Source organism: Meles meles, chromosome 10, assembly GCF_922984935.1.
Source record: "Meles meles chromosome 10, mMelMel3.1 paternal haplotype, whole genome shotgun sequence".
NCBI lineage: Eukaryota > Metazoa > Chordata > Mammalia > Carnivora > Mustelidae > Meles > Meles meles.
In genome coordinates this window covers 81415243-81431920 of record NC_060075.1, presented here as the reverse complement: position 1 = coordinate 81431920, position 16678 = coordinate 81415243, and the positions used below count along the sequence as shown (strand labels likewise).

Genomic DNA, 16678 nt, shown 5'->3' with positions numbered 1-16678 from the left:
TGTTACTCTGAAAAAAATAAATTAATTAATTTTAAAAAATTGCTAGAAATGACACATGAATTTAGCAAAGTCATAGAATATAAAATCAACATACAGAAATCTGTTGATTTTTATACACCAATAATGAAGCAGGAGAAAGAAAAATCAAGGAATCAATCCCATTTACAACTGCACCTAAAACCATAAGATACCTAGGAATACACCTAACCAAAGAGGTAAAAGACCTATACTCTAAAAACGAAAGAACACTTAATGAAAGAAACTGAAGAAGACACAAAGAAATGGAAAACATTCCATGCTCATGAACTGGAAGAACAATAATTGTTAAAATGTCTATACTACCCAAAGCAATCTACACATTCAATGCAATCCTGACCAAAATGACAACAACATTTTTCATAGAACTAGAACATACAATCCTAAAATTTGTATGGAGCTAGAGAAAAACCCAACACTCAAAGTAATGTTGAAAAAGAAAATCAAAGTGGGAGGTATCACAATGCCTGACTTTAAGCAAACAGACACAGAGATCAATGGAATAGAAACGAAAACCCAGAAAAAGCAGGAAAGAATATCCAATGGAAAATAGGCAGCAATAGTCTCTTCAAAAATGGTGTTGGGATGGGGCGCCTGGGTGGCTCAGTGGTTAAAGCCTCTGCCTTCAGCTCAGGTCATGATCTCAGGGTCCTGAGATCGAGCCCCGCATCGGGCTCTCTGCTTGGCAGGGAGCCTGCTTCCCCCACCTCTCTCTGCCTGCTTCTCTTCTACTTGTGATTTTTGTCTGTCAAATAAATAAGTAAAATCTTTTAAAAAAAAATGGTGTTGGGAAAACTGGACAACAATATGCAGAAGAATGAAACCTGGACCACTTTCTTAGACCATACACAAAAATAGACTCTAAATGGATGCAAGACCTAAATGTGAGAGAAGAATCCATCAAAATCCTAGAGGAAAACATAGAAACCTCTTTGACCTTGTCCATAGCAACTTTTCTTATTAGACAGGTCTCTGGACTCAAGGGAAACAAAAGCAAAAATGAACTATTAGTACCTCATCAAGATAAAAAGCTTCTGAGCAGTGAGGGAAACAATCAACAAAACGTAAAGGCAACCTAAAGAATGGGAGAAGATAGTTGCAAATGACATATGTGACAAAGGGTTAGTATCCAAAATCTATGAAGAACTCATCAAAACTAACACCCCCAAAATAAATAATCCAGTTAAGAAATGGGCAGAAGACATGAACAGACATTTCTCTAACAAAGGCATACAAAGGGCTAACAAATACATGAAAAAATGCTCAGCACCATTCATCATCAGGGAAATATAAATCAAAACCACAATGAGATAGTACCTCACACTCATCAGAACTGCTAAAATTAACTCAGGAAACAACAGCTGTTGGTGATGATGTGGAGAAAGGGGAACACTTTTGCACTGTTCATGGGAATGAGAACTGGGTCCAGTCACTCCAGAAAATATTATCGAGGTTCCTCAAGAAGATAAAAATACTACTATCCTATGAGCCAGCTATTGCACTACCAGGTATTTATCTGAAGGATACAAAAATACTGATTCCAAGTGGTACATGAAGCCCAATGTTTATAATGCACAAAGAAGATGTGGCATATATATACAATGGAATATTATTCAGCCATCAAGCCATCAGAAGAATGAAATCTTGCCATTTGCAACAATGTGGATAGAACTAGAGTCTATTATGGTAAGTGAAATAAGTCAGAGAAAGACAAATATATGATTTCATTCATGTGGATTTAAGAAATAAAACATGAACATAGTAGAAGGGAACAAAAAAATAAGATAAAAAGAAAGACGGAGGCAAACCATAAGAGACTCTGAATTGGAGACTCTGCTGGAGAGGAGGTGGGTGGGGGAATGCACTAAGTGGGTGGTGGGCATTAAGGAGGATACTTGTGATGAACACGGTGTTATAAGTAAGTGATGAATCACTAAATTCTACTCTGAAAACCAATACTACACTATATGTTACTAACTTGAACTTAAATAAAAATAAATTTTAAGGGCCTTCTTTTGTAGAAATAGAAAAGTCCATTATCAAATTCATATGGAATTTCAAAGAGACCCCATCAGCCAAAATAGTATTTAAAAGGAAAAAACAGTTGGAGGACCCATATTTTCTTATGAGAGCAACTTTATTTATTTATTTATTTTTAAAGATTTTATTTATTTATTTGACAGAGAGAGATCACAAGTAGATAGAGAGGCAGGCAGAGAGAGAGAGAGGGAAGCAGGCTCCCTGCTGAGCAGAGAGCCTGATGCGGGACTCGATCCCAGAACCCTGAGATCACGACCTGAGCCGAAGGCAGCGGCTTAACCCACTGAGCCACCCAGGCGCCCATGAGATCAACTTTAAAGCGATAGTAATCAAAACAGCGCAGTACTGGTATAAGAACATAAAACAACAGAACAGAACTGAGATTGCAGAAATCAACCCTTACATACATGGCTAATTGATTTTGCACAAGGGTGCCAAAGCCATTCAATACGGAAAGAACAATCTCTTCAACAAACGATGGTGTATATCCATATGCAAAAGAATGAAGCTGGATATCTACCTCATTCCCTATACAAAATTAATTAAAAAATGATGGACTACCTAAATGAAAGAGCCCAAAACATAAAACTCTTAAGGGAAAACAAAAATGAAGTAAATCTTTATGACCTTGGATTTTAGAGATGACATCAAAAGTATGAGTAATAAATGAAAAAGCAGACAAGTGAAACTTCATTGAAAATTTCAAACTGTTGTTCATCGAAGGTCATTATCAAGAAAATGGAAAAAAAGAAAAAAGGCAACCACAAAGTCGTAAGATTGAACCCTGTTTTAGGCTTGGTAGTCAGTGCAGAATCAGTTTGAGACTTTCTCTCCCTCTCTGCCCAGCACCGCCCTCTAAAATAAATAAATCAATATTTTAAAAAAATACTAAAATCTAAGATACAACTTTTTGCATTTGAAAAAAATACTATGCCTCGTTTTATAATAAACTCTACTAGTCATAATATTTTTTAGTCTTCATTATTATTTCTATCATAGAAAATAAAAATTTTCAACTTTCTAAACTGTATCAACTCCCTGAACCGCTCAAAACCTTTTGTATAGTTAACTAGAATATGATAAAATGTACTTCTCACATGAGTAATTATGCTCTAATATGCTTTTATAGACTTTGTCTAATTTTGGCAACAGTATTCTGTTGCATATTTGAAATGCTCAATGCTAGGTGAATGTGATGATAGTTTTTCCCTTTGCATAATTTTTACAAATTTAGTAAACCAGCCACACTATTACATAGGAACAAATAGACTCAACTGTTTGCAATTAAACAATTCCACCCAACCTCACTTTTGGGTTTCACTAAAACAGTACTATATACACTGAAGGATAATCATGGTGTGGCCACATGATTTCCTGAAAATTTCAACTGTGTTTGGCTCTTCTTGCTATAAGAGATTAGAATAATGAGAGGTATTCTCCCTTCTTAATCACATGAACATAGGTCTGTGTCATAGTCAAAACACGAGAGCTTTCCCTAAGGGACCATTTGAGTTCCAGAGCCCACCCAAACAAAGCTACTCCTTTTTCTGTACAGACACATTTAAAATCTAATTGGATGGTGGTGCCAATGATAGGACTTTTACGAATCATGGCCTTGGAAATTACATAAGCCATCAATTTACCAAGCTTAACATAGAAACATAGGAGTTGTTGTCTTTAAAAGTCTATGGAGGCCTAGACCATGACAAAACCTTCAATGAACAATATATAAATGATTAATTTGTTTTAAAGGATTAAAGAAATACATTTTGATATTTCAGTGCTGTAAGATCAAATATTTAATAACTATGAGGGTATAAAAATTAAAGTGAGGCTAATGATAATGGTTTCAGAAGTAAGACACATTATATTTCCAAATTCTATATTTTCATTACAAAGACACATTGATGTGTGAGTATGCAGATGTATTTCTTAATTAGCTTATGGCTTCATTTATCATTACGTTTTTCTTGATTATTTTCCCAGGAGAAAAGAAAATATTTTAAGCTACCGATGACCTCCTTTTTCTCTTCCTTTTCATCTCCCAACATCATTATTATTACTAAATTTAAAACCACTCTAGAGTTACTACTTCAAAAATTTATTGGGGCAGCAAAATAGAAGGCTTGATGATCGGTGAGCATAAAGAGAAACAAAGAAGTCATTTAAAAACATTCACAGGGTGCCTGGGTGGCTCAGTGGGTTAAAGCCTCTGCCTTCAGCTCAGGTCATGGTCCCAGGGTCCTGGGATCAAGCCCTGCATCCGGCTCTCTGCTCTGCAGGGAGCCTGCTTCCTCCTCTCTCTCTGCCTGCCTCTCGGCCTAGTTGTGATTTCTGTCTGTCAGATGAATAAAATATTAAAAAAAATAAAAAAAAATAAAAACATTCACATAACCTGAAGGGAGTGAAAACTTGATAGCATGAGAATTAAAACAACAGAATATTGGAAAATGAATGTAGATACCCCTATTTTCTCATTTAACTTTTACACAGTGTTTTTGGACTAGCACCCTGGATTCTAGGAACCATGATCTAAGGCTGATTCCTTCTTCAAGGGCAAAGCATCATTCACAGCTCTACTAGGCCACTCTGAGACAATGACTATATTTCCTTATCAGAAAATGTGTTAAATGCTTTATGTGGCGAATCTGAAGTAGAATAATAAAATTAATAAAAGTTTCCAAGAATTAACATGAAAACTTATATGAACACAGAAACATAAATAAAAAAGTAAAATACACGTTCTCCTTTTTCTTTTCAGCAATCTTTTCTTTAAACTTCCACATACTACCTGGCATCAGATGGCCAGCTCCAAATGGAACCCACTGGATATGTGGAACTAACCTGTGGTCCTGGCTTCCTCCAGGGTGGGGATAGGTCGTTGTACCTTAGGTTTTGCCCAGATTCATGGATGCATTACTAAAACCATCACTACCCCAGCTAATCTTTCCAATTTTTTTTTCATTTTATTTATTTTTAATCTTTCCAATTTAAAGCAAAGATGGACATGATCTGTTTTTAAGTGGTATGATCACTTAACATCTATTTTTCTCCATCTGTAGGACTAGAGAATGTCATTTAGCATGTAGAAGCCCTTAATAAATACACCATGAGGGCATTCAATGATTCACCGAACAGCATCCCCTTACTTAATATTAAAGTCACACAGATGTGCAAAGCAATCCCACAAAATAGGGTGGCCTTAGCTGTCCTAACAGCAGCACAGGGTGGCACATGTGCAGTTATCAAAACAGAAAGTTGTGTGTACATCCCAGATTATCAGACAGAATGTGACAGAAATGTCACAGGACTAATAAAATATTAAAAATATTAATATTAATATTAATTTAATATTAATATTAAAAATATTTTTAAAAACTCCTGCATACTGAATTTGGTAGTACTGCCTGCCTGAGAATTATTCCATATTGATAACAATTATTGATCCCAAAAGATAGATGGTGGTGACCTCCAATGTTTTGATAAAATATTTCCTAATTGGCAATCTTTCACAACAAACTTAACTCAATTTCAAATACTGTGAAGTGTAAATCTCTAATTATGCTACGTTTCTGTACATAGTATACTGGAATTATGATTTACTTATGTGATATGTCTTCTACAGCACTAGATCACTAGTAATTTGAGGAATGATTCAATAGCTATCTATCAAAAGTCATGAAAAACATAATGACCATTTTAATAGTGGTGTAAAGTGTCTACTAAATTATCTTGGGATAAGAAAGGTATTTTATGTTTAGACTCTTAAAAAGCCTAACCACAAAATCACAGAAATCTCTACTGCTTTTTGTTTCTCTCTCATTGATTATCCATCCTTGGGCCTAGACTACAACTTTGGAACACGGCAATAAAATAGTTCAGAGTTGCTTTTCATCTACATGTGTTTGCAATGAATTAAATATTTATTTTTCATAAGCCCAAATCAGGTGAAATAGCTCCCCACAAATTAAAGAGCAAATTTTCCTTGTACAGTACTTGACCATGGTCCTTATTCCATATAAACTGCTGAACCATTTGATTCTTTGGGAAGACAAAGAAAAGGAGGCAGTCAAATTAAAAAATTGGCAAGGAATATTTTACTCAGTCTTCTATAAGATAAAATTCATGGGCTTATATGAATATGACAATATATTTACTAAATATTTACTGGACATTTTAAGAGGTTAACTTCTCTTTCCAGTTCTCAATTCTACACATTCAACTACATGAGAATAGTGGTATACTTGGATGGGTGATTAGGTACTTCTCCAAATCGGTAATTAACAGAACCTGAGCTTATTGAGTGCTCTGCATTTAAGTGAGCATTTATAGGCATCAACTCCTACCATAAAGGAAAGAACAGCAAAACCACCAGCAAAGAAGCTTTTCCTAAATATAGCATTGTTTTTTCTGTTACAAACATTTCTCTTATTTTAATACTTATGACACTCTGAAGAAATTCATGCACATTTATTCACTTCAAAAGCAAAATTAATATTGTGATGTCAAGTCTTTCACGAAGTATTATAAAATTCTCTACAATTAGCAGTAATTAGTACTTGTGGCAGAGATTTCACAACAAGGTTCAAAGAAGTAAATGACTAAGCCATCTAAGTAGTTTCTAGGCCTGGAGATTCAGCTCTATGATTAGGGCTGAGCTTTATCGAAAAACAAACAATGGGGACTTGCCTAGCTCCTGTCATGCTAAAATATGCTACCTAATAGATCAGAAATTAAAACGTGGTTCAACTTACTATGAGCAGTTTATTCATGAGCTAGAATAGCTTAATAAACAGCCCAAACAATGCTTATATATATATATATATAATTTTTCATAAACATATATAACCAGCTACTAGAGAGAGAGACAAGCATAATCACCTTCTGTTACAAATCTTATATTTCTATTGAATTTTTATTTCCTCAAGAGGAAAAAAGCTCAGTTTTTATTTGCCATTTCATAAAATTTTTTCAACCAAAAAAATTCTGCAAAAGCTGTTCTGTAAAATCTAGCTTAATGGTTTCTTATACTGTTTTCAAGCATTAAGGTTGAATTTTTCAACTGTTTTCATTTGAATGCCTTGCACCTTCCTCTTGAGGTTAAAATAGATTTTTTTAAAAATCCCGTTGTTGTTCATAGTTTCAGCCTAAATAAACTGAGATAGTTTAAACTAGCCAGTTCATTGAACTCTCTTTACCTCACCACACTTGTTCTAGTGCTCTCCTAATTCAAATTCTACATATAATTCACGATACAGAAGAGTACCAAAATGAAAACGTTATTAAATCCAGGGCTGGGGATGGAACTTCAGGTTCCTCATGTTTAGACTGTGTCATAAAATAAACATGAAGCCTACAGAAAGTAAGTGGTTTGTATCTCAACCAAGCAACTGCATGTGAAAATAATGTATTAGTTATATGAGGCCACAAAAGCATGAAGTTTTTATATATGTATATTGTATATATGGACATATATACACCTATTAGAAACATCGACAGTAGTCCTCCCTTTTCCACGGGAGACATGTTCCAAGACCCTCAGTGGACACCTGAAACCATGGAGAGTACCAAACACTATAAACTGTTCTTTCCTCTAGCTACATATCTGTGACAAAATTTAATTTGTAAGTTAAAGTAAGAGATTATTGACAGTAATAAAAGAGAGCAATTACAACAATATACTATAATAAAAGTTATGTGAGGGGCGCCTGGGTGGCTCAGTGGGTTAAGCCTCTGCCTTCGGCTCAGGTCATGATGTCAGGGTCCTGGGATCGAGCCCCGCATCGGGCTCTCTGCTCAGCGGGGAGCCTGCTTCCCCCTTCTCTCTGCCTGCCTCTCTGCCTACTTGTGATCTGTCTGTCAAATAAATAAAATCTTAAAAAAAAAAAAGTTATGTGAATGTGGTCTCTTTTTCCCTCTCTCTCAAAATATCTTACTGTACTCTATTCATCCTTCTTCTGATGATGCCAGATGACAAAATGCCTATATGATGGGATAAAGTGAGATGAATGACAGAGCATTAGCCTGCTATTGACCTTCTGACAATACTTCAGAAGGAGGATCATCTGCTTCCAGACTGTGGTTGACTATTGAAACTGAAGCCATCAAAAGCAAGGAGGGATTTCTGTGTTCTGATGTTGAATATGATGATGACAAATGTCACACAACTACTAGGATACATTGTGATGCCTCTATATACCTTATACCTCAAAGTATAAAATCAAATTACCAAATTTTTATATTATAGCTATTTTAGTTGCTTCCTAATTTTTTCCAAAGTTAATGCAGATTAGACAATTGTAAATAATCAGTAATTTTTAGAAATTCCTACAAATATGCAAAAGTGCTCGTGTGTATGTTAGGAAGGGATGTATTTGGCAGAATATGTTTGCAGCTGCATTAGAGAGTCAGTTAAAAATTGCACAACTGTCCAAAAGAGAGTGTAGTGAATTGATCAGAAACTAATACTACAATAATATACTTAAGAAGCTAATTAATGTTAAATAATGTTCTATGCTTTTAAGCTGGGTCAACAATAATCAATGCTCTATTAATACATAACTCCCCTGTGTTAAATTGGCATGTCCAGATATTTAAGTGGCACATTTTAAGTGTTTCTTGTAATTACGCTCATTTGCCTATTTTGAAATGTAGACATCGGTTTAAGGATACTATAAATAATCTGATTTTTTTTTCTCCTTCACTCTAAACCAGCTTTGTTTTAAAATCAATCCTTACATATGGACTACAGCAATTTTAACTACTTAACACTAAATTGAAGAGATTAACTTCAAAACTTTCTGGTTTTCACTCACTGACATTTATGTGTATGTGTGTGTATATATATACATAAAATATAGAAATAAATGTAATCTGTGATATATAATCTGTAATATATAATGTGTGTATATGTAATATGTATATGTACACACATTAGTTTTATTTTTATATCCTAGCAATTAACTCCCATAAATTATTTTTTATTGTCTTTTATTTTAGAAAACACCTTAAAATAGTATTTCCTATTTCAATTTTAAAACAGCTACATTTTTCAAGTGCAAGATTTTAATCATAAAGAAGTATCATGAGAAAAATACATTAGTAATGAAAAAAGAGCTACAGAAAGAATAATTATGATTTATAAAGCCAATCTTTAATACCTGACTAATCTTTACTGACACATATAAATACCACAATTATAAAACAGGTAATTTCATCAAAGTCAGTTTTAACAGACTGATTTACCTTGTTTTTCAAAAAGAGTAATAAAAAGCAACCCCTATTAATTATTAATTTTTAAATCATACTTGGCCATCACAGTCATTATTTCTTAATTCTGTATATTCTGACAGAAATAAAATAGACAGAAATAAAAATTTTTACTTTAGGTTATGGAAATTACTTTCAGAAATACATATTAAAGGGTTCCAAAAATCTTAAAAATAGCTATCAAAACAGCAATCAGTGAAGCAAAACATATTCTTGTAAAAATCAGCTCATGAATTACCATCTGCTTTGCAATAGGATTCTGGCTTAAAGTCTAGAATAAAAAGATTTTAGTAGGGAGGTTTCCTTATTATTCAAAAAGCTCTACACTTGTTCAATAAGTTTAAGGGTAAGAAAAAACAGCTTTAACACTCAGCCTAGGATATTTAAGGCACATAGAGGTGATATCATTTGAAATGTAGCTTATTTTAGTGCAGAGAGTGGTATGTATGTATCATCACGGGCAAACTGTGCTATTTCTGAAATACATGTCTTTTGTTAAAGAAATCACTCAAAAATGCTATTATTTAAGATCAAGAAATTTTCTGAGTCAATTAGACCCCTTCTAGCACCAAACAGATTCTTTGAATTTACAATGCTATTTCTCCCTGTGGATGATGTCACTTTCTCCCTTGATTTTGTAGAGACTATGCTATATTAACTTTCCTTGCTGAAGTTATTCATCATGTGAAGCAATGATGTAAATCAATCTCATTGTATAGAAGAAAGATAAAGGGCATGCCGAGCACATGTTGGAGCTCTGGTTGATTTACCCAGAGGAGTAAATTTAAAATGGTCATATAGAGAACAGGACTCTGATATTTCTAGAGAAGAGACATTATATATTCCACAGAATATGAAAGCTACACGGTTACTAGGAGATTTGAGAATTATTCGCACCAAATCATAAAGTAAAGCTCTTCACTGACAGTGGGCAAACCCATGCTGAGGACATACAGACATTGTCAAATGTCAACCTAGGGAGACTGCATCAATGTGACTAGGATCTACAGTTGCCAGACTTGGTGATGGGAAGGTGGTTAAGGTTATCTCATTTAGTCATTACTGACAGTTATTGGATCATCCTATACCACTTTCTATCTTTATTTTATTTTATTTTATTTATTTGGCTTCCATTAAGCATTCTAGTTGAAGAGTTTCACTAATAAAAGTGAGAAAATCATTGTGTACATACTACCTTTCATTATATAGCATAGTTCTTCCTGTGCTCTTTCTTTTTTTTTTTTTTAAAGATTTTATTTATTTATTTGACAGATAGAGATCACAAGTAGGGAGAGAGGCAGGCACAGAGAGAGAGGAGGAGGAAGCAGGCTCCCTGCCAAGCAGAGAGCCTGATGCGGGGCTCGATCCCAGGACCCTGGGATCATGACCCGAGCAAAAGGCAGAGGCTTTAACCCATTGAGCCACCCAGGCGCCCCTCCTGTGCTCTTTCTTAACCGTGATGAAAATACATCATTATTAAGTCACATCTGGGTAGTGAGCTTAACCTCATGGGAAGGAATACATGTTGCCTTTATTTCTGTTCTATCTCTTGAGAATTTTCCCAGGCACAAACTGAAGGACTTAAGGAAAAAGGCAGGAATTTTCTTCCATCTTTACTTCGAGTTAAAAATTTATATTTGTCAAAGGAAGTAGGCTACAAGACAAAACTTTCGTTACATAATCTTTTTTTAAAGATTTGATTTATTTACTTGAAACAGAGAGAGAGTGTGCATTGGAGAGAGAGAGAGAGCACGAGTGAGGTGAGGAGCAGAAGGAGAAGCAGGCTCCCTGCTGAGCAAGAAGCCCAGTGTGGGGTTTGATCCCAGGACTCCAGGATCATGACCTGAGCTGAAGGCAGATGCTTAGTCAACTGGTGCCCTGGTTACATAAATGCTATCAGAAAATAGATTTTGGCTTTGAGGCTATGACTTTGATGCCAGAACGATGGGGTCTACAAAAGGGATAGAGTTCCATACAAATTTTAGGATTATTTGCTCCAGCTCTTTGAAAAATACTGGTGGAATTTTGATCAGAATGGCATTAAAAGTATAGATTGCTCTAGGCCATATAGACATTTTAACAATGTTTATTTTTCTGATCCAAGAGCATGGAATGGTCTTCCATCTTTTTGTGTCTTCTTCAATTTCTTTCATGAGTGTTCTATAGTTCCTCGAGTACAGATCCTTTACCTCTTTGGTTAGGTCAGGACAAAATTGCTATAGTAAATGGAATCGATTCTCTAATTTCTCTTTCTGTATTTTCATTGTTAGTGTATAAGACAGCCACTGATTTCTGTACATTGACTTTTTATCCTGCCACGTTACTGAATTGCTGTATAAGTTCTAGTAGTTTGGGGGTGGAGTCTTTTGGGTTTTCCATATAAAGAATCATATCATCTGCAAAGAGAGAGTTTGACTTCTTCATTGCCAATTTGGATACATTTTATTTCTCTTTGTTGTCTGAAAGGTTGATATCCAGGATCTATAAAGAACTCCTCAAACTCAACACACACAAAACAGATAATCATATAAAAAAAAATGGGCAGAATAGGGCACGTGGGTGGCTCAGTGGGTTAAAGCCTCTGCCTTCGGCTCAGGTCATGATCCGAGGGTCCTGGGATTGGGTCCCGCATCAGGATCTCTGCTCAGCAGGGAGCCTGCTTCCTTCTCTCTCTCTCTGCCTGCCTCTCTGACTACTTGTGATCTCTGTCAAATAAATAAATAAAATCTTTTAAAAAAATGGGCAGAAGATATGAACAGACACTTCTCCAATGAAGACATACAAATGGCTATCAGACACATGAAAAAATGCTCATCATCACTAGCCATCAGGGAGATTCAAATTAAAACCACATTGAGATACCACCTTACACCAGTTAGAATGGACAAAATTAGCAAGACAGGAAACAACGTGTGTTGGAGAGGATGTGGAGAAAGGGGAACCCTCTTATACTGTTGGTGGGAATGCAAGTTGGTGCAGCCACTTTGGAGAACAGTGTAGAGATTCCTCGAGAAATTAAAAATAGAGCTTCCCTATGACCCTGCAATTGCACTGCTGGGCATTTACCCCAAAGATACAGATGTAGTGAAAAGAAGGGCCATCTGTACCCCAATGTTTATAGCAGCAATGGTCACGGTCGCCAAACTGTGGAAAGAACCAAGATGCCCTTCAACGGACAAACGGATAAGGAAGATGTGGTCCATATACACTATGGAGTATTATGCCTCCATCAGAAAGGATGAATACCCAACTTTTGTAGCAACATGGATGGGACTGGAAGAGATTATGCTGAGCGAAATAAGTCAAGCTGAGAGTGTCAATTATCATATGGTTTCACTTATTTGTGGAGCATAACAAATAACATGGAGCACATGGGGAGATGGAGAGAAGAAGGGAGTTGAGGGAAATTGGAAGGGGAGGTGAACCATGAGAGACTATGGACTCTGAAAAACAACCTGAGGGTTTTGAAGGGGCGGAGGGTGGGAGGTTGGGGGAACCAGGTGGTGGGTAATAGGGAAGGGCACATATTACATGGAGCACTGGGTGTGGCGCAAAAACAATGAATACTGTTACACTGAAAAGAAATTAAAAAAAAAAAAAGAAAGAAAATAAAAAAGGATAGAGTTTACTCTTACAGACACTGGGGAACATTACATAACTGCATAAAATTACTTTAGATAATTCCCTGCTTCAGTTATGTACATTGTGCACATTATTTTGTGATTTTTATGTTAATTAGTGCTAATTTTAATTAATCCAGTTGAAAAGACATCCTAGGGTTTAGCATGAACTCAAAGTGCCAGTGAAGCACTAACTAGACACTAACCATGCTTCTGCCTTAGAATTCCTGTGTCAAAGATGTGACCCAAGTTTCATGACGGAACAACTGTAAGTGAGTGAAAGGATCTCATGCCACCTAGTTGAGTTCCTATGGGGTAGCAACAGAATAAAATTTAAATCTCCAATGTTCTAAATTGCAACATTAAGATAAATGTTCTGAAACTCCAGGATGAAGATTTGACCCATAAGGAAGAATTCTGTAATAATTAAAGTGTTCCAAGAAGTTTCTGAGATAGTGAGACAAAATAGTGAATATATAAAGAGGACCAAAATCAAACCAACCAACCAAAAAACAGTCCACATTTGCCTGTAAAGAAACAAAAAGTACAACACAGTACTTTACTATTAATATTGTTATTATTATTATTAATTATTTTTAGAGAGAGAGAGCATGTGCATTGTAGGGAGGTGGAGGGAAAGGGAGAGAGAGAAAATCCCAAGCAGGCTCCACACTCAGCATGAAGCCTGATGTGGGCCTCAATCTCAGGACTCTGAGATCATGACTAAGCTGAAATCAAGAAGCCTGCACTTAACTGACTGACCCGTTCAAGTGTTCCAGGAAGATTTATTTAGAGAATGAGGTAAGGGAAGCCTCTCTGTGGTAGTAAAAACTTAAGAAGAAACCTGTACATGGGAATGAGCCAGGCAAAGATTTGAGAAGAGAGAGAGATCCCAACACAGGGCTGAGATGGGGATGAGGTTGGCACATCCAGCAAATGGCAAGGTCAGTGGTTGGAGCAGAGCGAAGAGGAGGGGCTAAACGTGGGGAGTGAACAGTGAAGTTATGAGGCAGGTAGAGAAGAGATCGCATGGGTCCCTGTTAAGAAATTTCTGAGATATTCCAAATTTGACGAGGACTGCTGGAGAGTTTAAGCTGTGGGGTGTGTGATATAATCTGGCATACATTTTAGAAAATCACCTTAGGTGCAGTTTAGAGAAATGACAGTCAAGAAAGCACAAGTTGGGGAAGTCCAGGGCCTAGAGAATAGCATAAAGAAAGAAAAAAGATGGTGCCTTTGATGGCCACGGGAAGGAAATCCAAACAGTAACTCAGCAAAGAGATGCCCTGTGACATGTTTTTTACTACTTATCCAGGTTCGTTTACAGTAAACTTCTTCCTCCCCTTTGTTTTCCATCTATTCATTAGTCTGAAACTTTGTATATTGTGTTTCCTCCATTTAGGGGGACGTCCTTTTTTGTCTTCGTGGTCCCAAAGAGATGTCACCCTCCTGTTTCAGAACCTCCTCTTCAAAACACTTCCTGACACTTCCAAAAAAGGAGATCTCACCACAGAATCCCATATAGGATACAACTTCTCTTTTATGCTATTTTACAATACGCTAGTTTATGCTATGTTGTCTCAATGGCTACTGAACGGTGTGATTCTTTTCAACTGCACTAGTCTGAGAAAATTAACAGTATATAAACTACTGAGATAAACTTCTTAAACCCATATCACTATGAATATCACTTAGAAGATTATTCTTTTCAATACAACTAACCCATGCTTATAGTGAAGGAATTTTGTTTTTAAAACAGACTCAAAGCATGTCTAGAAATGGGTAAAGGAACCAAGTATAAAATTCACATATTAAAATCAAAGTATCTAAAGTGCCCAAAACATTGCCTGTATACAAAAATGGTCTACTTTGTGCATGAAATAAAACAGTATCTTTGAGTTGGTATACAATTCTTCCATATTAAAGCACTGAGGGGGACCAATTTCTAAAAGGAACTACTGAATTGTGCTTCAAGGCTCAATCCACCTAGGATTTTTCAGGGTCAGAAATTATTTAGTAATTCTACCCAACTTCTTTTGTGATTAGATGGTTAATCAGCATCATTACCTGTAATAGAACCCACATAAGTCATTATATCTTTCATTTCACACTTCCAAATCTTAAGTGAATAGTGTGAAAAAAATACTGACAACTTCAACTTCTTCTTTAACCTAGTTCTTATGAATTAAGGTACATACATTAAGTAATGATCAATACTAAATTGGATGATAAATGATAATACACCAACTGGAAACACCTCTTCTTTCTAAGGACACAAACCATAAATATTACTTGAAAGTCCTATCAAAAACCACATTTTCCAAGTTTTCCAAGCAACTCTTCAGGTGAATTTATATGTCACTGCTATAAAAATAAATACCTATACATAGAGCTGAGTTGCTTCTCATAATAGATTTAATTCTAAAAACAAAGCCATAGAAAAAATAATGCTCTGTAAACTGAATGAAATCTCAATGCACCAGTGGTTTCCTGACTTAACAGTTATGACCTCTGTCTCCCATGTGAAGATAATTTTATTTCTAGGACATGGTGTTTGAGAAAATAAGTAATAACAAAATGTCCTCATGAAACTAGAAAACAGACATGAATTTGCAATTTTTAAAATATGCCCATCAAGTTGTCTATATCCCTATAAATAGGACTGTAGTCGTATTTAATGGCATACTTTTCAGCCCATAGCCAATGTTTAATACACACAGGCCAGTGGAAATATAGCAAATGTCTCAGAAAAACCTATTTAGAAGCTTCAGGGTTTGAAGACCTAGAATTCACAAACCAGTAAATTAAAGAAACTTTTAATTTGAACATCTTATATTAAATTGACCCATCATATTTGTCAACAGCCTACTGTTATATATTAGATTTTTAAAGTAGGATACATGTATTTCTATACCTGATTATTAACATTTCGGATTAGCTCAGCTAGAGATATCTTCACAAATGTGTCTGAAATATCTATACATGTTCTTTCTCCTTTTAAGCATGCCAATGCATTTTTTAAAATAATTAATCACTATTATTCAAAGAAATATAAAAACTCTTTGCCTTTGCAAGCACTGAGACTAAGGCTTACCTGAGGTTAGATTAAGAAAGTTGGCAGAAACTAAACAAACATGGATGAACTATGCAATTAAATTACATTTTCATTTGCCAGCCCTAGAAATACTCCCTTTTGAGAAATAAATGTTCTAAGCCCTTTTATGAAAATATTCTGTCCTGAGGAAGACAAAACTGCTTGGATGATCTCCAAGGAACCCCCCACTAACAATTTCCAGTACCCATGGGTCTAAATTTAGGGCCATCCTTTGCCTTCTCTGTTTATGTTCAGTATTTATTCCATCATACCTGAATATGAATATTAATTATACTTGCTGAAAGCAGAGTCTACAACCGACACTTGGGAGATTTCAAGATTAGAAGCAAACTTTCAATCTCATTAAATCATAAAGGAATACGCTTCTTTCTCATTTTGCCTCACCTAAAATGTTTGTTTGCTTGCTTTTTTCTTTCTTTCTTTTTTTTTCTTGTTTTGGTATTTCTAACTGGATGCATACGTTTTCTATTTGTTCCCACATTTCTAATGCAACAGAAGTTGTAGTACTAGGTTTCTGAGATACCGGGAGCCTCATTGCCTTCTCAAGTCTGCAAACACATGGTTAACATCAACTCATCTATTGTCTTCTAACTGAAAA

At 35.5% G+C, this 16678-nt stretch overlaps 1 protein-coding gene across 5 annotated transcripts in view; it reads right to left on the bottom strand.

Moving 5' to 3' along the window:
* The window catches only part of PCLO (piccolo presynaptic cytomatrix protein), a 439326-nt gene that overhangs the window by 192964 nt on the left and 229684 nt on the right, over positions 1-16678 (bottom strand). The gene's annotated exons all lie outside the window — the stretch shown is intronic.